This window comes from Tursiops truncatus, chromosome 11, assembly GCF_011762595.2.
Source record: "Tursiops truncatus isolate mTurTru1 chromosome 11, mTurTru1.mat.Y, whole genome shotgun sequence".
NCBI classification, from domain to species: domain Eukaryota; kingdom Metazoa; phylum Chordata; class Mammalia; order Artiodactyla; family Delphinidae; genus Tursiops; species Tursiops truncatus.
This window is the reverse complement of record NC_047044.1, coordinates 97,359,543-97,381,283: the sequence shown is the minus strand read 5'-3', so window position 1 is coordinate 97,381,283 and position 21,741 is coordinate 97,359,543.

The following is a 21,741-nucleotide window of genomic DNA, read 5'->3' as shown; positions in this document are numbered from 1 at the left end:
CCAGGAGCTGTGATGCCTGTCCTGGACCCTACACTTTTCTGGGGCTGCCCTAGGAAGCAGGGAAAAGCGGGGATTGCTCATTGCCCCGTCCAGTCCACGAGTTTCCCCAGTGGACGCTGCTCCCGCAAGAGGGCTAGGTTCACACACACAGTGTCTAATATTCTGCTGCATTTCCTTCTGGCCTTTTTTCAATACATATGTGCACACGAGTTTGCACAGGTGGGTCTATTAGTTTATTTTAACATCTTTATTGGAGTATAATTGCTTTACGATGTTGTGTTAGTTTCTGCTGTATAACAAAGTGAATCAGCTATACATATACATATATCCCCATATCCCCTCCCTCTTACGTCTCCCTCCCTCCCACCCTTCCTATCCCACCCCTCTAGGTGGTCACAAAGCACCGAGCTGATCTCCCTGTGCTATGCAGCTGCTTCCCACTAGCTATCTGTTTCACATTTGGTAGTGTATATATGTCCATGCCACTCTCTCACTTCGTCCCAGCTTATCCTTCCCCCTCCCTGTGTCCTCAAGTCCATTCTCTATGTCTGCATCTTTATTCCTGTCCTGCCCCTAGGTTCTTCAGAAACATTTTTTTTTTTTTTTTTTTTTTTTTTTTTTGCAGTACGCGGGCCTCTCACCGTTGTGGCCTCTCCCGCTGTGGAGCACAGGCTCCCGACGCGCAGGCTCAGCGGCCATGGCTCACGGGCCCAGCCGCTCCGCGGCATGTGGGATCCTCCCAGACCGGGGCACGAACCCGTGTCCCCTGCATCGGCAGGCGGACTCTCCACCACTGCGCCACCAGGGAAGCCCCAGAAACATTTTTTTTTCTTAGATTCCATATATATGTGTTATCATACGGTATTTGTTTTTCTCTTTCTGACTTACTTCACTCTGTATGACAGACTCTAGGTCCATCCCAGGTGGGTCTATTTAAACAAAACTGGAATCATGAGATATGTAGGGATTTTTACTCTTACTAATGTTTTATTTGGGGTACATTTAGATAATTTACAAACAAGTTGCAAAAATAGTACTGAGCTCCCGAACACCCTTTGTCCAGCTTCCCCTAAGGTTAACGTCTCAGATATCCATGCTGTCTGTGTCAAAACATAAAAAATGAACATGGCTACATTGCTATTAACTAAATGACAGACTATAGTCAGATGTTACCAGTTTTTCTATTAGTATCCTTTTTCTGTCCCAGAATCCAATACAAGATACTACGTCACACTTAAGCATCATGTCTCCTTCGTTTCCTAGTTTCTCAGCCTCTTTGTTTCCCATGATCTTGACGGTTTTGAAGAACACTGGTCACATATTTCGTAGAATGCCCCTTGGTTTGTTTTGTCTGATGTTTCCTCATGATTAGACAGAGGCTCTGTGTTAATGGGAAGAAGACCACAGAGGGGATGTTCCCCTCCCACCACATCATGTCCGAGGGGACATGACTTTCCACTTGGTTATGGGGGCATCTGCTAGGTTTCCCCATTGTAACCTTTACTGGTTTTCCCTTTCCATACGCCATTCTTTGCTTCTGGGTCTTAAATATGTTTTATTCTGCAATATTATTTTAATGCCTACATAATATTTCATAGTATAATTATACTCTAAAAATTTAATTATTCCCCCATTGTCATTCATTTAATTGGCCTCTGGTTTCTGCATTGTACATAATGCTGGCTAAGGATATCTTAAGAAGACTGATAGGAAAATGATATAATAATTCTAATGCTTCAGAATTGGTGAGACCACATCTGGGGTTTTGCGTTCTGTTTTGGCCTTAGCGTTCAGAGCACATGCGGGTTTATGAGTCCTGGAAACCATGACTTATGAAGCTTAGCTGGGTGAACTGGGTCTATTTGGCATGTGAGTGGGCAAGGCAGCTGTTTTCAAATATTTGAAACACTACTGAAAAAGAGGTAGACTTATTCTCTATGATGACATTTTAGTCTTCATATTTAACTAAGAGGAGGCATTACTTTTAGCATAAGAAGGTGACGAATCATCTAAGCTGGCACACTTCTGAGAGGAAAAGGAGCATTAGTAGTAATTACACCTGAACAACAGGCATAAACTGGGACTGTCCCAGGCAAATCAGGATGTTGATTATCACCCTGTGCACAGGAAAATCTCTCTAAAGAGCAGAGACATGACTGGGAAACAGAAAGGCTGAGTCCAGTGCTGAGTCCCTCCATCACTGGAAGCATGCTGTATTGTTAGGAATGAATGTGCAAGGATTTCCTGCTGTAGGTGGGAGCTTACTCGATGTCACTAGTTACAGATGACTTCCAAGTTGCTGGATGATCATTGGGTGACATCCTAGTTCTAAAAGCCCGTAATTCAACTGAGAAAATTATCACCTCTATTGCCGAGATGATAAAGTGAGATTCGCATTTCTTTCTTCCAGGTCCTTGTAGAAGCACAGTTCCCATTTGGTCCTCAAACTTGGCTTGTGTGGGCTGGGAGGAGAGGACAGTGCTGATGCTTGTAACCTGTAAGGTGCTAAACTTAAGTTCAGTGTCCTGTGCTGGCTCAGGGAAGGGTCCATCTGAGGTGTTGAGAATTCTACTGACTTATCCAGGGTGCACTAGTCAGACGTTTTTGATTGTAATAAACAGAAGTCACTGGAGATAACATGAGCCTGAGACTCAACTATATCTATGCCCTTGAATTCCACGAGGGATCCTTCTCTTGGTAAGAACCCTCACCACTACCTCAAACTGCTTATTCTGAGCTAATTTGTATTTACAGAAGACTTGCAAAGATAATCACGAGAATTCCCACATACCCTCTACCCAATTTTCCTAACATCTTACATAATCATAGCACAATGAATAAAACTAAGAAACTGGCCTTGGTGCAGTGATGTCAACTGAACTGTAGATTTTATTCAGATTTCCCCACTTTTCCTACTAAGGTCCTCTTTCTGTTCCGAGATCTAATCTCGGATTTCACATTGCATTTAACAGCTCCGTCTCCTCCCACCTGGGACAACCTTGTCTTCTGTATCTTGACACTTCCAAAGAAGTGTCAGACATGACTGTCCCTCAGTTTGGGTTTCTCTGATGTTACCTCGTGACAACATTTTTGAATTAAGGCTACAGACTCTTGAGAAATGATGCTGTGTCTTTTCAGTGCATCATATCGGGGGATCCATGATGTTGATACATCCCATTACTGCAGGTGTAATCTTGATCTCTGTCTAAAGGTGGTATTTGCCAGTTTTATTCTCTCTAACATGGCTATTTTTCCCATTGTAATTGATGAATTTACTTTGAGATCATACAAATATCATTTTTTTTCTCCTTAAAAGTGTGCCCACTAATTTTAGCATGGCTCATAAATCACCTGTTTTGTTTAAGCTGGATGAAATGAATTCTTGAAGAAAAATGCAGAAATGCAGAGAGCCGACGTTTCTTTGTCTCTTTAGGTCTGCTTTAGTCTTCTCTCTGCACGACTGTCTCTGCTGTCTAGGTTATTTGGTGGAGAGTGTGGCTGCCATCAGCGCCTCTCATCTGTTTAAGAGAGCAAATGCCAAGCCCAAGTTCCTGGAGAAGGGACTCTGATTGGTCCAGTCCGGGTCAGGAACCAAACCCTGATCCATCAGTTTGGTCCCAGGGATGAAAGACCACATTGCTTGTATATGTCCGCATGGAACATAGACATGCTAATAGTATTAGCATGAGATGCAAAATCTTTGTGAGATGAGCAGCCAGTGGGTACCCAACCCATTCAGCAAGTCTGGCTGCAGTCAGAACTAGAACATGGGACCCCGGATTCCCAAGCAGTGTGAGTTTCCCTTCAACCCTCCACCCATGTTAATCTAAGACAACTTGACTTTCTGTCTTGATCAATCTCAAGCTAGAGTGGCATCTTATCCCAGTTCTTGGAAAGAAATATGAACTTACACTTGGGTAGGAGGGGAAGTGAATGGTTGAAGGTCCTTAATAATTCCCAGGACCTAAAGTTCTCCTTGGTAGATCTGTAGAGCTAAGATATCCATCCAGCTGTGTTACCCTAATTCTCTAGTGACATGCAACTAAAACCCAAAAGCTAATCTCTTAATGCTATTGACCCTAAAATGCAGCAGATTTTCAGAAATGGTTGGAAAATCTTTTCTGAAAGGAGAGATGTCTGGATCACATTCTTCAAGGAAGGAAAGCAAAGCATGCCTCTCTGGTTCTGTGGGGAGAGGAGGGAGGGGTGGGTGCATGTTGCGGGAAAAAAACAATGCTTTGCCGCACTTCCTGGAATCCCAATTCATATTTTCCCCCTGATGTCAGGAATGGAGCATCCTTTTCTCCTCCGGCAGCTTGGTTATGGCACTAAGAAATCCAAGATACATGGGAGGCTCTGTGAACAGAGCCTGGAACAGCTGGACCTTGCTGGACACAATGGCAAAGGCTGGTCAAATGGGGACATCTGGTTCCCTTCTGCAGAGGCTTAACAATGGCAGAAAGGCCATTAAAGATAATCCCATTGGCCACTGCCAGGCCAAGGGTCCCAGGACCCCAAACACTGGGCTGGGGAGAATTGGGTTTCTCTTCCATGGGAGTGGAGGTGGGAGGGTAGCAGGCGAGCCAGCTGTGCGCCTGGGCTTTTCTTGGGGGACAGCTTCCCAGGAAAGTTCGGGGATTGCCTGGAAGAGTCTGGAAGACTTTGCACATTTGTAATTTGGGGGCACAGCAACAGCCCCCAGCCAGAAACTGTAGAAACTCATCTTCATGAGCACTTCCTAGCCCACAGATGTTTGTTTCACGGTGACTGGGTTGAAGGATTCTCAGCTAGAGTTTAGCAGACTTGGGGTCAAGGCTGCTTCATGTCATATAAGAGCCCAGTTGTCTTGGGCAAAGCTCAGCCTCTTCTGAAACTCAATTTGCTCATCTGTAAAATGAGGACAGTAACACCCGCTTCCCAAGACTCGTATGAACATTACATGAAATCACAGACGTGGAGGAGTTTGCTAGAAAAACGGGAACCATTCTGGTGACAGATGTGATCATTTCTAATAGAGTTTGGGATGCGCACACCAAGGTGTGTGTTCTCCTTGTGACAGAGGATGCGGAGAACAGAAACCCACAGAAGATTCCGGTGTCTCTGTCTTAGCCTCTAGTCTTAAACTTTAAAAAAACCATTTAGTCCTTTTTCTAGAAAAAGAATACTAGGCAAATAGACATGGTGTCTTAATGTCCACTCACTACAGAGAGACCAATGAGCAACATGCTGACCAGAAGGTTGCAGAAGAAAGGTGTGGGGTTAGTGGACCTAAGGATTGGGCTTGACCAAGGTCCAGGAAAGGGACCAGGAGCTTGTCAGAATCTTTATTTAGAGCAGGATGTGCTCACTGGCTCTCATGAGCAAGTGCTCTTTGGTTCCAACACACTTTGCAAATTCCCTGGGCTACAGCAGTATTAAGACACTAGTAACTAAACCAGTAATTTTCCAGTAACTTACCGTGTCCTCTTTGTAGCCCCTAGTCTCCTCCATACAGAGGGCATCTCCAAAGCCAAATGAGCAAAACACATAGTAACATCGTCTAAGAGGTTATACTAAGTCTCCTAACACTGAAGTGTGTGGCAGGGGTGAACGGGGGCTGGGGTGGGGGACAGTTGGAGGGTAAGGAGGGGATCACTTGGCCTTGGTACTCTGGTCTGCAGAAGTACCCACAGAGCAAAGGCATTGGCGGGGGGAGGCGGGGAGGGGAGGGTTCAGTCACAAGGGCCTCTTTGATAAGAGAACGTGACATGAGGAATGACTCTCGTATTTAGCTGTCTCCATTTTTGTCAGCAGGACCGTGAGTCAGAAGGAAAAGGGTCTTTTCCAACCTAAAAATAACTCCGAGGGGACGGAACCATTGGGGCAGGGTTTGCAGATTGACCTTTTCTATTTCTGAATGCATGTGGCCTGTGGGTGTGTTGCGGGGGCAGAGGAAGAAGGGCGAACCTGAAGGAGAGCTTTGAGTCCCCAACCCTGATTCTAAGAAGCCATGGTGGTGAAATTAGCACTTGGCCGCATGCGTTAGTGGTGATGCCGCATCTGAAAGCCAGGACCCCAATCCTGCCCATCGCGGGTTGGCTAAGGACTCAGCATCCTTTACCCCCAATCTACTCTGCTGTCCACCTTGGTCCTCACCAGCAGGATTCTAGTTTCTCAGCCATGGAGGAGGCGTGGCTTTCACCCTCAGTCACAGTGCCCAGGTGCACTCCAACCCCTTCACAGGTGAGCTGCCAAAGTTTGCTCAGTGTCTAAAACTGGCATTGTGCTCATCGAGGATACATACTGTCCTGGTGTTGCCCAAGTGAACGGAGACATAGCACAGGTGAGAGGCACAGCACGAGGACAACCTGTCATCAGAACACGCGAGAATCCTGCTGTGTGTGCCCGAGAGAAAACCGGGGCTGCAAAGTCACCACGAGATGATTGCAGTGATTCTGGGGTGCGGTTTAGTTCCTTCCCGTCTACAACCCCCAAATCCAGCCTCTGAAGAAAATGGCTGAAAACCACAGTGGAACAACCTGACAGATATGTTCAGAGCATCGTCGGGTCGCACGCTCTTTACCTTCCTGTCTCCCACTGGCCGGCCAGAAAGCAGGCTTTTGTCTGTGACCCCCACAGAGTGTAGCATCTTGCAGAGACTCAGAAGCATCTGGAAATCAAGCCGTAAGGACAGAGAGTAGGGCCCCCCTGCCCCCATGTCCCATCTGGATAAATTCTACCCGTCCTGGGGGCGCCAGCCCCACCCACCTTCCCCAGGGGAACCTTCCCCGAAAGCTCCATCCTACACTGCTCTCTCCTTCCTCCCAAGCCCACACTCGTGCTGTGCAGTGAAGTGCGGCACCTAACTGGTAGACTGTTCTGTGGTCTGCTGTGGTTTTGTGCAAGGGGTGATTTGTTACCCCAACAAAGCTGGGGTACAGTGGACAAGAGTGAGGCATCAGACCTGGTCCAAAAGCCGGCAAGCTGCTCGCTCCCCCTAAGGCACAGCTTCTGGTCTGTGAGATGGGGCTCGTCATACTCACTCGTGGGATTATTGCAAGGGGCGAATGGGTACGGAAAGCACTTAGAACAAGAGCTGGCGTAGAATAGCTGCTTAGAAGCCGTGTCTGGTGGGATAAAGAGGATGTAATTTGTGTAGATTCAAGGCTCTCCTCCTCCCCACACTCATAGCATAACTGGTGGTCCCCAAATATAAGCAAGAGAGAAATATCACCAAAGTTTCATGCAGGGGCCGGTACCGCCACCGATGCAAAGATGCCGCTGAGTGGCTGGTTAAACGGCCCGCCCCTAGGCGTGGAGTGAGGGGTGGGAACGTGACACTGACCTGCTTGGCCGGGTGTCTTGGGAGGTGGCCCGCAGTCAGAACACGATCTCCCAGGGGCCTGGGGACCATGTGTTCCATGACCTTCCAGGGGCCTCTTCCAGCCTCACACTCCATAAATCTGCATTTGATGAGGACAGACAGTGACTGGAGATGCTCCCGAGAGAGGCGGTGCCAGGAGCCTTGCCCAGGAGGGTCTGCCAGCGCCTGTGATGAAGTAATCGGAGGGGGAGGACAGCTGCTTCTGTCTCGGGACATGGATGAACTCAGTCCACACCCTCAGCAGCAGCCGGTGAGGGAGGGGAGCCTCCCGCGAGGCTGCCTCGCTCTCGGCCAGCAAGCGAGGCAGGGAGAGGAAACCAGCTCTTTCCAGCCCTCACATCACACCTGGGGACCCCGATGCCCAGAGACAGGAAGGGATGGCCTGAACTTGCACTTCTGATCTGCAGCGGGATTCAAACCTGGGACGGCTGTCTCTGACTCCCACTCCACTGCCCCTGGGGCGAGAGTGGGTCTGGAGGGATCGTCACAATCCCTCTGAGAAGAAGAGTCCCCAGGTCTGGGGGGGGTCCCCCACAATTTCTGCAAAGTTCCCCAAAGTTCCTTGCCTCCTTGCAAAGGAGACTGGCCCCTGAATGCAGGTGACATCGTGAGTGCAGAGTCTCCTGTCTGGCTGGTTGATTTGTGCCGTGATTGAAGCCACTGGCTCTTCTTTGTTTTGTTTTGTTTGTTTTGTTGTGTTTTGTTAGTTTGCCACGCCACATGGCATGTGGAATCTTGGTTCCCCGACCAGGGATCGAACCCATGCTTCCTATAGTGGAAGTCCAGGATCCTAACCACTGGACCACTAGGGAAGTCCCTGCTGGCTCTTTCTGAGTTTGTGTTGTTTCTCTGTTGAGTGGAGAGAATAATTTGGGGCCCATTGGACTTGAGATTTTGTTTTTTGAAAAGTCACTGAATCCCCAAGTTTCTAGTAGGAATGCCTCAGTTTCTAATAGGAACTCAAAAAATGTTTGTTAAGTGAATCGCTTCCTCTTGAGAATGTTCTGATGGAGTCCACCTGCCCCCAAGAAAGCACGTGGAGACTATACAGGTAGACCAGTCCCAAGACTCCAGAGCGTGACCTTGGGGGGCAGGTGCTGGGGGTGGGAGAGCTGATGTGGTGGCCACACACATGGGTAGGGGGAGGGGTGGAGGGGGGATTAGACCCCTCCCCCTTGAGGTCTGGCGGGTGCTTTATAAATGCTGAGAGCTGGGCCCCCATGTAAGGCGAGGCGCTGTGCTTTCCTACTTTCTTCTGGGCAAATCACTTAATCTCATTGAACTGTTTCTTCATCTGTTAAAACAAGGACAGTAATTGCTCCCGTATTGGGAGGCAGTGCGGATGAGATAAGATGATGCGCTTTCAAGTGCAGTGACCATGTGAGCTGTTACCACTCCGTTTGAAGATGACTGTTCATGCAGAGAGAACCTTTTAAGCTGACCCTTGTGATGGACTCCTTTTTCCCAGGGTCACTTAGAAGGATTCAGGGCTTCTGGGAAATACCCCCAGGCACCCCCTGCAGGTCCAGGCAGCCTCCCCGAAGCCTGGTGTCTGCTCCACACTTAGGGGCTGCTCTGCAGGGCTCCTGGCTGCACCTGGCAGCGCTGGTCCCCACTAGGGGGAGACAGTGGAGTGTCCCATCTGAGAGAGGAGCTGCAAGGAGTGTGCAGGGTTGCCTGCCTGACCCTCTCCTCTCCAACTGCCTTTTCTCCTGGTGGGTCCAACACATCTCTTTGGAAGATACCAAGGGGGACAGACTGCCAGAAGCTGGATGCTTCTTCCCCTGCCTCTTCTTCCTCCGTCCCACTCCTCCCCCATCCCCTCTCGCTCTTTCTCCTCCGCAGGCCCCTTCCTTACTAACTTGAACATTTTAATCAATATGGAGTCTCTCCAGGGTCTCTACACGGTCACTGCAATTTGCTGTGGTTCGGTGGGTGAATTTTCTTTTCCCTTCTAATGGGAAACAGAATCATTTCCATGATAGGAGCCGACTGGTCCAGAGAGGCCTCCACACAAAGAACAAATCTGAAGAAAGGGGACAGCTGGCTGAAAAGAGAGAAGGGATTTGGGGAATTGAAATTCCTCATGATATTGGACTTCAACGTGGAAAATGCACTGCCCTGCATTGCTCAAATGCCTCTGCATTAGAGCAGAAGGGGTATCAGTTAATTTGTTAACTCTGGGTAGGAATTTGTGGCCCAGGGCTTTCCAGGATTTTCTTTTCTGGCTGGAGAGACACCCATTATGCTGGACCTGGGTCTGCGTTCATCTCTTCCCTTGTAGTCTGGGCTGATCTCAGCGATTCCTCTGCAAGTCATTCCTCTGCCTTCAGGAAGGAAGACATTCAAATCACCCCAGAGAGGGAGCTGCCTCTAGTCATGTTCAGCCATCTCTTCAGGCGTAAGAACAGGGGACATCCTTGCGAGGTAGTGTGGTATATCGGCAGGAGCGTAGGACTAAGCTGGAAGACTGGGTTCCAGTCCCACCCTTCTGGCTCACCTGCCAGTGGGCCAGGAGCCATCAGGCTTGTGAAAATCAAGAAAGGAACCTTGCTGAAGTGTAGTTGGGAGGCCAGGAGAGGAGCTCTCACTCAGAACCACAGGATGTCAAGTACAGACCCTGACAGAAGAACCACGGACAGGAAAGAAGCATCAATTAGAGGAAAAGATGGTGGTTGTATTTCCTGTAAGAAATCGACTCCCCCAGCAACTCAGCCAAAGAGAAACGCCCTGAGCCGCCCTGAACTCTGACTTTTCTCCAATGGACTTTCTTTGCAAACCGCCCCTCCTAATGTCCTCCTTTTCCTCTGTAGAATAATGTTCCTCTCCTTCGTCTCTTGGATTTGCTGTGGTTTTCGCCATGGCTTGCTGTCCATGAACTGCAAGTCTCTGCTATTCCTGAATAAACCCATTTTTGCTGGTAAAGTAACAGTTTCATTTTTAAGGTCAATAGGCTAAAGCTCTTTAGGCTTAAGGTTTGCGTCATATCCACGTCCAAACACCTCTGGGAGGGAAAACACACCGACTCCTGTATCAGTCATCAACGCCGGTGGCCCTCAGCTGGGGCACTGCCTCTTCCTAGGAGGCACTGGGACTCGTGGGAAATTTGCAGAACGTTTTTTTTTTTTTTTCTTTTAGTATAGTTATACCTGAGCACTGACCTATTGAAATACCTATGTTTCTATGAATTTTATTTTGTTTCTATTCAGTATATTATTTGTATCTTATGAATATAGATAGGAGTAGGCAAAGTGGCTCATTTGTTATAAAAAGCAAGTGTCGGACCACCGACTGGTACTGGAAGAAAGGAAGGAAGGAAGGAAGAAAGGAAAGAGAAAGAAAGAAAGAAAGAAAGAAAGAAAGAAAGAAAGAAAGAAAGAAAGAAAGAAAGAAAGAAAGAAAGAAAGGAAGGGAAAGAAAGAAAGAAAGAGAGAAAGGAGGAAAGAAAGAAAATAAGTTTGGGCGAGGATGAGGAAAAATTGGAAATCTGGTGTACTGTTGGTGGGAACGCAAAAAGTGTGACTGCTATGGAAAACAGTATAGTAGTTTCCAAATAAATTAAAAATAGAATTATTATATGACCTAGCAATTCCACTCTTGAGTATATATCCAAAAGGACTGAAGGAAGCGCCTTGCAAAGATATTTGTACACCCATGTTCATAGCAGCATTATTCAGAATAGCTAAAAGATAGAAGCAATTCACGCGCTCATCAGCTGGTGAATGGAAGAGCAAAATGTGGTCTATATGTACAATGGAATGTTATTCAGCCTTAAAAAGGAAGGAAATTCTGACACATGCTACAACACAAAGGAACCTCTCGGACATTATGCTAAGTGAAATAATCCAGTCTCGAAAAGACAAATACTGTATGATTCCACTTATATGAGTCTCCTAGAATAGTCAAATTCACAGAGACAGAAAGTAGAATGGTGATTGCCAAGGGCTGGGGAGCGGGAGGATACGGATTGTTGTTTAATGGGTATAGAGTTTCAGTTTTTCAAGATGGAAAGAGCTCTCGAGATTGATTGCACAATATTAATTGAATGTATGTAACAGTACTGACCTGTAAGATGACTGACAGGTTAAAAAATAAATAAAAGCCATGTTGGCTCTGACAGAGATAAGAACCATAGACTTACTCCTTAGTGGAAATCAGGTTAGGATGCGTTCCTGGGAGTAGAAGGTAGAAAAGGCAGGAGGGTCCTGGGCTCTGATGGAGCTCCACTGGTTGGGACAGCAGATGCTCCTTGTCAGTTTCACGGGTTTCACTATCTGGGCTGCGACGTTTACATTTTTGGAGGGGGCTGTATTTCCACATGGGCTTTAGAAGTGCAGTCCTAGAGACAGGGGTGTGAGAGAGATGAAGGCTGCGGGGAACAGCCTTGTGATCTCTGACTCTTAAGATTACTTAGCACTTCAAGAGAATGGATGTTTTCCTAGCTTGAGCTAATAGAGGACAAGCATTGAGCTTGATGTCTCTTTATACCTCTTTTAGCCCTTTTATTCTATTCATCTCAGGCGTTTTGATAGGCAGCTTGGCACTCAGTTCAAGCACACAATACTTGTCTTGAAGGGCTTTACAGTCTAGAAGCCCCATAGACAACATCTTAGCCTGGATATCCTAAAGAGTCTGAATCAAAAGCAAACCAAGCTAATTTAATTGGGAAGCATGAATGAGAGAAAGGGTCATAAGAGGGATGGAGGGCAGAGCAAATATGAGGGTGTGTTATCATGTTGCCAATTTCTGGATACCCAGGACGGTCCATCCAGAAGAAGGAAGGCGAGACATGTAATGACCAGCTCCTGTGTCTAGTTGATCAAAGGTTCACCCAATGCGCATCAATCAGCCCCCTCAGAGTTTCAGGTTGACTACATGGGGTTACCTGGCAGGTCCCTACTGTTTCAGTGGCAAGTCCCAAGGTAGGAGCAGAGAAGGCAGAGCAGGGGCACGAGATAAGGGCTCTTGGGTTGTGCCTGCAGGGAATCAGCTGCATTTTCTGCAGAACAAGGAGCCAAGAGCTAGAGAAACAGGTGAGACTGAGAGGATCTGGAACAAATAAAAATGACTGATGTCTATAAAGGAAAAGGAAAATTCGGGTGCTCCATTGTGATGCCTCTTTGCTTTTTGCTGTAACCCTATCATATCAGAATATATAAATTGCATTGTACAATTCAGCTGCCCTTACTGTTTAAAAACTCTTAAATATCTATCTTCATTTATGCACACTTTTTTATGCAGGAACTTTGCCTTCTAGAACTAAGTTAGCACGTAGGACTAGGTCTTCTCTACACTTTCTACCTTCCAACTCTAATTTTGCTGTGAGTCCTCCATCCAGTTGAGTACAGTCTGGATTGGAAATGCTTTGGATCTTTGTTTCTAAAGTAAACCTACTTTCTCACAACCTTTTTCTGATGCTCCCTCTACAATGAGCCTCCGGTCACCATATTTTGACTCCAGACATTTCCCCGTCCCTTCTATGGATGTACCCTATATAAGACCACCCCTGCTGTTGTTGGGTCTCCTTTCTCCCATCCTTTCCACTTTTCTTTGAGATATTTTCAGAGTTTCACTCTCTAATAGGTTGGTTTTAGGAAATTTCGGTTTTCCATTCTTAAGATGTTTGGAGAGATTTCTCTTCTAACTCCCACTGGCCACCCAACTTTTCCCCCAATGGCTCAGGCACGTCAGTCCTACTTTCTTACACTCTTAGCAGCCTTCCAATGGTTGCCCTTGCTAACTGTTTCTCTTCTGTCATTTTCCTTTCCTAGCACATGGGTGCCCCTGAAGCATGGTATGAGCCAATGGCATTGCTCCCTCACTATGTCTTATTTGCAGTATTTGGAGGATCTGTACTCACTTGCTCATGTGTTTTGAGCATCTTCCAGGGGGACTGAACTGGGAATCATGTCCAGGTAAATCAAAAGTGTTCAAGAATGTGTACATGTGTGGACTTCCCTGGTGGCGCAGTGGTTGGGAGTCCGCCTGCCGATGCAGGGGACACGGGTTCGGGTCCCGGTCCGGGAAGATCCCACGTGCCGTGGAGCGGCCGGGCCCGTGAGCCATGGCTGCTGAGCCTGCGCGTCCGGAGCCTGTGCTCCGCAACGGGAGAGGCCACAGCAGTGAGAGGCCCGCGTACCGCAAAAAAAAAAAAAAAGAATGTGTACGTGTGTGAGTGGATTGTGCATCTGTATATGTCTAGGTGTCGTAGTGTCTGCCTGGATGCCAAATCCACTCGCAAATGATTCTTGGATGATCAATTTAGCCTGAAAATGAAGGAAGACTGTTTAACCCTGGGTTCCATTTTTTAGTACATCATCTCTCAGTATCTTCATGGGATTGGTTCCAGGACCCTCACAGATCCCCAAATCTGTGGATGCTAAAGTCCGTCATCTAAAATGGCATAGTATTTGTATATAACCTATGCACATCCTCCTACGTGCCTTAAATCATCTCTAGATTATTTATAATACCTAATACTATGTAAATGCTATGTAAATACTATGTAAATGCTATGTAACTAGTTGCCAGGGCATGGCATATTCAAGTTTTGCTTTTGGGAAAGTTCTGGACTTTTAAAAAGTATTTTTGACCTGTGGTTGGTCAAATCCATGGATATGGAGGGCTGACTGTACTTACTATGTACCAGGAATTATTCTAGATCCTTCTCATAAATTCATGATATCATTATTTTTATCGATCACAAAATTAACCCTGCACCTTCCCTCTGACCTTGTATTCCACCCCGAAGAGAAATGAACACATATGCACAAAAACACTTGAATAAGAATGTTTATAGCAGATTTAGCAGTAATAGCAAAAACAACAGAAACAATCCAAATGTCCACGAAAAAGAATGGATAAGCAAACTAGGATATATGCATACAATGAATAAAAGGAATAAACTAGTGATACGCACAAGCACATGAGTGAATCTCAAAAATATGTTGAGTGAAAGAGACCAAATACAAAAGAGTGTCATCTGTACGATTACATTTACATAAAGTTCAAGAATAGGTGTTATGGGCTGAATTATGTCCCCCCCAAATTCATGTTGGTGTCCTAACCCCCAGTACCTCAAAATGTGACTGTTTTTGGAGAAGAAGCCTTTAAAAAGCTAATTAAGTTAAACTGGGGTCAGTAGGGTGGGCCTTAATACAATACGACCCATGTCCTTGTTAGATGAGATTAGGACAGACACACACAGAGGGAAGACAATGTGAGGACACAGGGAGAAGACAGCCATCCGTAAGCCCAGGAAAGAGGACTGAGAAGAAACCAGCCCTGCCAACACCTTGATCTTGGACTTTTGTTTTCTTCTCTAGCCTCCAGAATGGTGAGAAAATAAATTTCTGTTGTTTAAACCATCCATTCTGTGATGCTCTGTTGTAGCAGCCTTGGCAAATTAATACAATGGGCAAAACTAATAAATAATAATAGACATCTGGAGTGTGGTTGACTTTTGCGGGAAGAGTGGTTTTTAAAAGAATTTTAATACTTATTTATTTATTATTTTGGCTGTACCATGTCTTAGTTGCGGCACACACGATCTTTCTTGCGGCATGCGGGCTCTTAGTTGTGACATGTGAATTTCTTAGTTGCGGCATGCATGCGGGATCTAGTTCCCTGACCAGGGACTGAACCCAGGTCCCCTGCATTAGGGTCACGGAGTCTTTACCCACTAGACCACCAGGGAAGTCCCAGGAAGAGTGTTGATTTGAAAGAGGCCCAGGAAACTTTCCAGGGTGATGAAAATGTTCTAGATCTTGCTTAAAGAGGTGGTTATTTGGGTGTATAATTGTCAAAACACATTAACCATATTCTTAATGGAGGTGCATCCTAGTGTATGTAAATTATACATCAATTTTAAACAAGAAAACATCTGAATTCATTTCAGTTCCAGCACTTCAACTGACTGGGAAGATGATAACAACATAGCTCTTAAGGGTTGCTGCTAAAATGAAGTGAGCTAACACCTATGACACACCTGACGTGATGTTTAGCACATAGGAAGCTCCCAATGCTAGTTCAATCAAAACCTGCCTTCACATCCTGGCTTCTTGCTCCTTTGAAATATTTTCTTTATGAAATATTAGTAAAAGACATCAAAGAGGCAAACCACACTGCTATATTCTTTTGTATGCTAATCTGCTTTCAGGTGGAGACCTCTTTCTTCTTTCAGTTTGTCCTAGAATCATCCCCAAGTACTACGTAGACAGGCCAGCATCCGACCTGTTCTGGGCTTACCCTTCACCTGGCAAGTGGCTCTGATTCCATCCAGGAAAGAATTTCACATATTCTCCTCGTGGCCACTGATCCCTTTTTGGCTCCAGTGTCACCCTGGAAACTGCCCCAGGAAGGGTTTGTTTTCAGGCATTCAGGGCAGCAGCGGTCTCTGATCTTGCCCACGTTGGCTTTTCTGCTGGGAAAAAAAGCTTGCCCTTTCCCCCTGGATTTGTGGAGTTGTTTTTTGGGGACCTGAAGAAAAGAGCTGTTGGGCAGCTAATCCCATCTGCAACCAGTTAATGGGAGGGACCTTTGTCCAGGGCCTCAGGCTGTTCCGGTTTCACTTAAGAAGTTAGAAAATGAATATTAATGTTTAGCTTGATGTTTTTCACTGTGCAGAAAGGTAGAGCACCTGGAAGTGTCTGTCTTCATCAGCACAGTGGTCGCGCAGGAAACCAGAACCTTGTTCATAGGTATCTTCTCTTCACCCAGGTCATTCCCAGATCCCTGGAAAACGTAGCTATGTTTATGTGGGTGAAAGGGTGGGGGGCTAGGACAAGGATGACCAGAGATAAAATAGTGTCTACAAACATCACTACCAACATGGATGGTGTCATTAAGGCCTGTCCTAACACACTGATGTTCAAACACCTTCTTTCTTGCCGCCATGAAAAGTCTGACCTGGCCTGGCTTTCCTCATGCCCCAGTATGTGGTCTCCCCACCTATACAACCTACTCCCTGTGTTATTCAGCACCCAGCCTCTAATCTGGCAAGATCTATCTCTTTCCTGCCCCTGTGTGAGCTATACTCATTCCCGTAAGAGGTCCATGGATGAGCTTAGGGGTGGTGATACTCTCCCAGATGCAGGAATACATCTGGGAGAAGAGGCAGGGTATACTGAGGAATAGATAGCTCAGAAAGAGGCAAAACTGGGAAATGTAGAAGTGAGAGTAGCCACATTGGTTAAACCCTGAAGAGGTGGTCCAGTGGTTAGGACTTGCACTTTCGCTGCAGTGGCCCAGGTTCAATCCCCGGTCAGGGAATTAAGATCCCACAAGCCGCAAAGCATATATATATAAAATAAAATAAACCCTGAAGAAGTTAGAAACTTGGGAGCTTCCAGGTTGGACAAGCAGGGAAAACCCTTAAGAAGCTTTGAGTCTACCAAGAAAGCTTCTTGGAGTACCACTGCATTGCACAACTCACAGGCACTGTACACATAGAGTAAAATGAAGTTGTGTAGCATGGTGGCTTTGGCTTCCGAGTACATGTGGGATTTCAAAAGCCACTTGAATGATGTAAGAGAGAGAGAAAAAGACAGAAAGAGAGGGACTTCCCTGGCGGTCCAGGGTTTGGCGGTCCAGTGTTCAAGACTCTGGGTTTCCACTGCAGGGGGCGCAGGTTGGATCCTTGGCCTGGTAGCTAAGATCCTGCATGCCAAGTTGCATGATCAAAAAAAAAAAGGAAAAACAGAGGAAGAATATTGCTCTTGACTGAAATAAAATGAAATTTAAAAAAATAAATAGAGAGAGATTATCTGGGGTGTATCTGTGCAAGTAACTCACGAGTGAATGAGGGAAGCTTGTCTACTGGTTAAAAAAAATACCTTCTCACAACTCACTTTGGACAGAAACTTTCCAGACTTCCAGGCCCATGTTTCTGTGAATCTATTTCCGCCTGAGACTAGGACCGAAGGGGAGAAGGTAAAGAAATGGGAATTGCTTTGCTGGGAGTAACGGAGGCCAAAAGGATGACTCAACAAAGCGATCAGACTCAGGAAAGGTCATTGTACAGACGGTGGCTGCCAGCTGTCCTCTAACTCCCATGACGGCAAAACAAATTTTTAACTCATGGCAATTTGTGACTCATTTTAGAAAGCTATTCTGCGTGGTTGACCCCATGCCAATTTATTTATACCCTAGTTAGCTCCTTAAAAGGATTTGAGGAGGCAGCAGTTGAACTTTTTAAACAATCCAGCAGCAAAAAGAGCACTGAATTAAGACCACTAAATCGCTGACCGTAGATCTGATGAAGTGGAAGGAGCTTTAGATAGGAGGTGAGTCCTGTTTATTCATTTTATAGATGCAAAATCTGAGAACTTAAGAGGTAAAGGGACTACACCTAAATCACATAACCAAGTGGCTTTATTTTATTTTATTCCCAGAAAGAAAGCCCAATAATCCCAGGATTCTTTATTTGATATCCACGAACCCCTAAGAGGTCCCTGAATCCCTTGAATTTGTGTGCAAAATGTTATGTGTATCTGTAAGTCTGCTACTAAGTGGTTTGCAACAGTGCATCTGTATTCGCTATTAAAATATCCGAATGCCTCCATACTGGTTTCGAATTCAACTAATGCTCCACAACACCAGCTGTTCTGGCCTCTCTAGGAACCTCCAGATGTCCCCATGATCCAAGGAAAGAGCTAGTGTCTGGCTCGGCAGGGGCCCTCTAGGCCCCTCCCCTCTGGAGAACCGGGACCATGCTCCATGTTTACTATTTAAAAAATCACCCGTGTGTGTGTGTGTGTGTGTGTGTGTGTGTGTGTGTGTGTGTGAGAGAGAGAGAGAGAGAGAGAGAGAGCGTGTGTACATATATGCGCTTTTCTGGAGAGGGGCCATATATACGCTTCAATTAGGTTGTTCAAGAGGTCTTTGAACCCAAAAAGATTGGGACCAGCGGTGCCAGGACTATAATTTCACTAGGACATCTGGCTCTGTTCCCAATGCCTAATAGTGGACTCAGGTCTCTGAATTGTGCTTTGCCAACATTTTCAGAAAGGGTCGGGCAAGCCGAGGGTTCACAAGTAGTTGGATGTGCGCCGGTCGCCATTCCTGTGGTCTTCTCCCACTGGGACTGATGGGGTAGCGTAAGGAGTCCCAGGTTACTAGTGAAACGTATTTGGTCATATTTTTTCCAGTAAACATTTATTTACAGCTAAGTGAAGCCCTTTTCGGCTACAGCCAAACCATGTGCCTGTTTGGTTTAATGGGACCTGGACACAGACAGGTTATCATGGCGAACGTTCTGTATCAGAGGTCCATCTCCTTTTTGGAAAAACACCAGGGCAAGCAGGAACTTAATTCAATGCAACTAAATATATATTTAGCACCTTTAGGGGGTGTCAGAATGGAGAGGATTGAAGAGCCAATAGTCATAAGGCTGTACTGTATTCCTACTATGTGTCAGGTCTTTGGCTAGGCTCTACGAAAGACTTCCGGAATCAGACCTGAAAAGAATTGAGATACATCTGGGCTGAATTCCTCATTTAAGGACAGGGGGACTGAGTCTAGTGCCCTTTGTCTGTAATTTTAGGACATTAAAGAGACTTAGAGGGGCTTCCCTGGAGCTTCAGTGGTTAGGACTGAGTGCTTTCACTGCCAGGGCCCAGGTTCAATCCCTGGTCAGGGAACTAAGATCCCACAAGCTGCATGGCATGGCCAAAAAAAAAGAAAACGAGACTTAGAGGTTATCTGGTTCTAATCCTTCTTTCTACAGGTGAGAAAACAGATTCACCAAGGTAAGTATAGCAGATTGGCTGACAAAACTAAGAAAGAATCTCAGCTTATTTCTTCTGATTCTCTGACCAGTGCCCTTTGTTATATCCTCATGGGATCTTTTCCTGCTTTGGGGATAACAGGGCTGGAGATGGGAGAATTATGAATACACAAGGCAAGGAAGGAAAAAGGGTGGAAAACAATGTTTCCTTCATCAGTCTCCTAATTTTGCCCGAGGCAGGTCCTATGTGAGTCCTGACCCCACCATTAACAGTCTTGGGCAGACAACTGAGATTCCATGAATCCCAGTGTTCTTCACAATGCTAGGATAATACTTATGTACCTCTCAAGCTGTCATGAGAGTAAATGTAATTCTTTCTCAAGCTTCTTGCATTATGCTTGGTGTGTAGCATGGGCTCAGCCAACCTTAGTCCCCATGACCTTGCATATTCCCTTTCTTCTTGACTTGCCAAAGTTAAGTCCATTTCTTCAGCAAATAGAAGTTAAGGAGGACACTTTAGCGAGGACAGCTCTAGAAAATTGGAATTGTTGGCTTCGAACTCAGTGAAGATCTGCAAAAAATATTGTCATGGTAGTTAAACTTCCCAAAATAAAATCCTAAGAAAAGAAGCATTTTGAAGCCACTGTATCAGCCCCCTCCCAAAATTTCCTTCCTTTTCATTTACAAATTTTATTTCTGGGAATGTATCCTGAGGAAATGACCATTGTAGTTTATGAAAGAAAACCCAAACTATCTAGCAATTGGACTGGCACCAATCTCACAACAGATTGGTGACATTAAATATGGTAATCCGTATAGAGCAATACTCTGCAGCCTCTTAAAATTGGGTTATTGAGATATATTTATAGTTAAGTTGCAAAGTTTAGAAAAACGTATGCTGTAAAACAGTGTTTTATATTTTAAAATATTTTATATATGCTTGCAAAATGGCATCTACGCATAGAATAGAGTCACAAATTATACAAGCCATATTGTCAACAGTGAACTGTCCTGGGGTCATTGGATTGTAGGTGATCTGTTGTCCCCTGTGTGCTGTTAGGTGTGGGGCAGAGGCTGAGCTCTGATTAGCCATACTATGCCATTTTCCTCCTAGGCACCCAGGAAAATGACATTTCCCAGCCTCCTTGCTTATAGGTTAGCCATGGGTTGAATTCTGGCCAATGGAATGTGGGAAAAGTGATGTAGACCTGACTTTAGAAAATCCTGAGAATTCCTCTCTCTCTCTCTCTTTCTCTCTCTCTCTCTCTCTCAGCTTGTTGACTGGTCAAGTGATGCAAAGGATCTAGCTGAACGCTCTGCAACACTGGGAACAGCATCACAGCAAGATGAAAGAATCCTGGATCCCTGAGTCACTGCTTGAAGGGAAGTCACCAAAGAGAGCCATTGTTCAAATTTGTGTGAATGAGAAATACACTTTTACTCTGTTGTGATTTTGAGTTTATTTGTTACAGGAGCTAATGGTAATGACCCTGACTTAACATATGGGTTTTCAGTTTTCTACATTAAATACATATCGATTTTGAAGTTAGAAAAATGAGCTATTAAAAAAGAATAACTTCCCATCCCTCTCTTTCTACACGGCACCCACTACTTTAAGGCATTCAGGAAGATCTGCATCTTTAGACACCTGTGTGTGAAGGGATAACCAACCTTCCACCCCCTCACACCCCACACAAAGGCGGTACCCTGGAAATATTTTGGCAAACCAGCCATTCCTTTGCATCTGTACAGTCATACCTTATTTGAAAGTCATACCTGCTTTTCTTAAAATTAATTAATTTATTTATTTATTTTTGGCTGCATTGGGCCTTTGTTGCTGTGCTTGGGCTTTCTCTAGTTGCGGCGAGCGGGGGTTACTCTTCGTTGTGGTGCACGGGCTTCTCACTGCAGTGGTTTCTCTTGTTGTGGAGCATGGGCTCTAGGCGTGTGGGCTTCGATAGTTGTGGCTCTCGGGCTCAGTAGTTATGGCTTGTGGGCTCTACAGTGCAGGCTCAGTAGTTGTGGTGCACGGGGTTAGTTGCTCCGCGGCACGTGGGATCTTCCCGGACCAGGGCTCGAACCCGTGTCCCCTGCATTGGCAGGTGTATTCTTAACCACTGCGCCACCAGGGAAGTCCCTTTAAGCTGCTTTTACCAGAAGCTTGGGGGGCAGAGCTGCAAAGCCACTGACAGCTGATTTAAGGAAATCAGAGGCAGGCACAGATCCTGCTGTTTGGCCTGGGGCCCAGCATATGGTTTTGGAAAAGAGGTATTTGCTGTGGTTGGTTCTCAATCTGCAATTCCACTTAAGCCCCATGAGTTGCTTGATGTGAGCATGAAAGTGATCACCGTGGAACAACTGGGCCAATAGGAGGTGATGCTGGCGGGGCAGGTGGACCTCACCTGTGCTGGACTGGCCCAGCCTCCAGGGGCAGTCACAGTCTCATGGTTCCCCCACAGCCATTTGTGAGGCACACAACTGAGGTTGGGACTTGTATCTGTTGGGATCAAAGTTTCAGAATCAGGGCAGTATGCTGGCTGCTGCCCCGTTTATGCCCTGAAGTCAGTATAGACTCCACTTCTGAGATGGACTTTGTCCCTTGAGGACCCCTGTCTCCCCGACCCCCTGGCCCCTTTGCTTCACCTCTCTGACT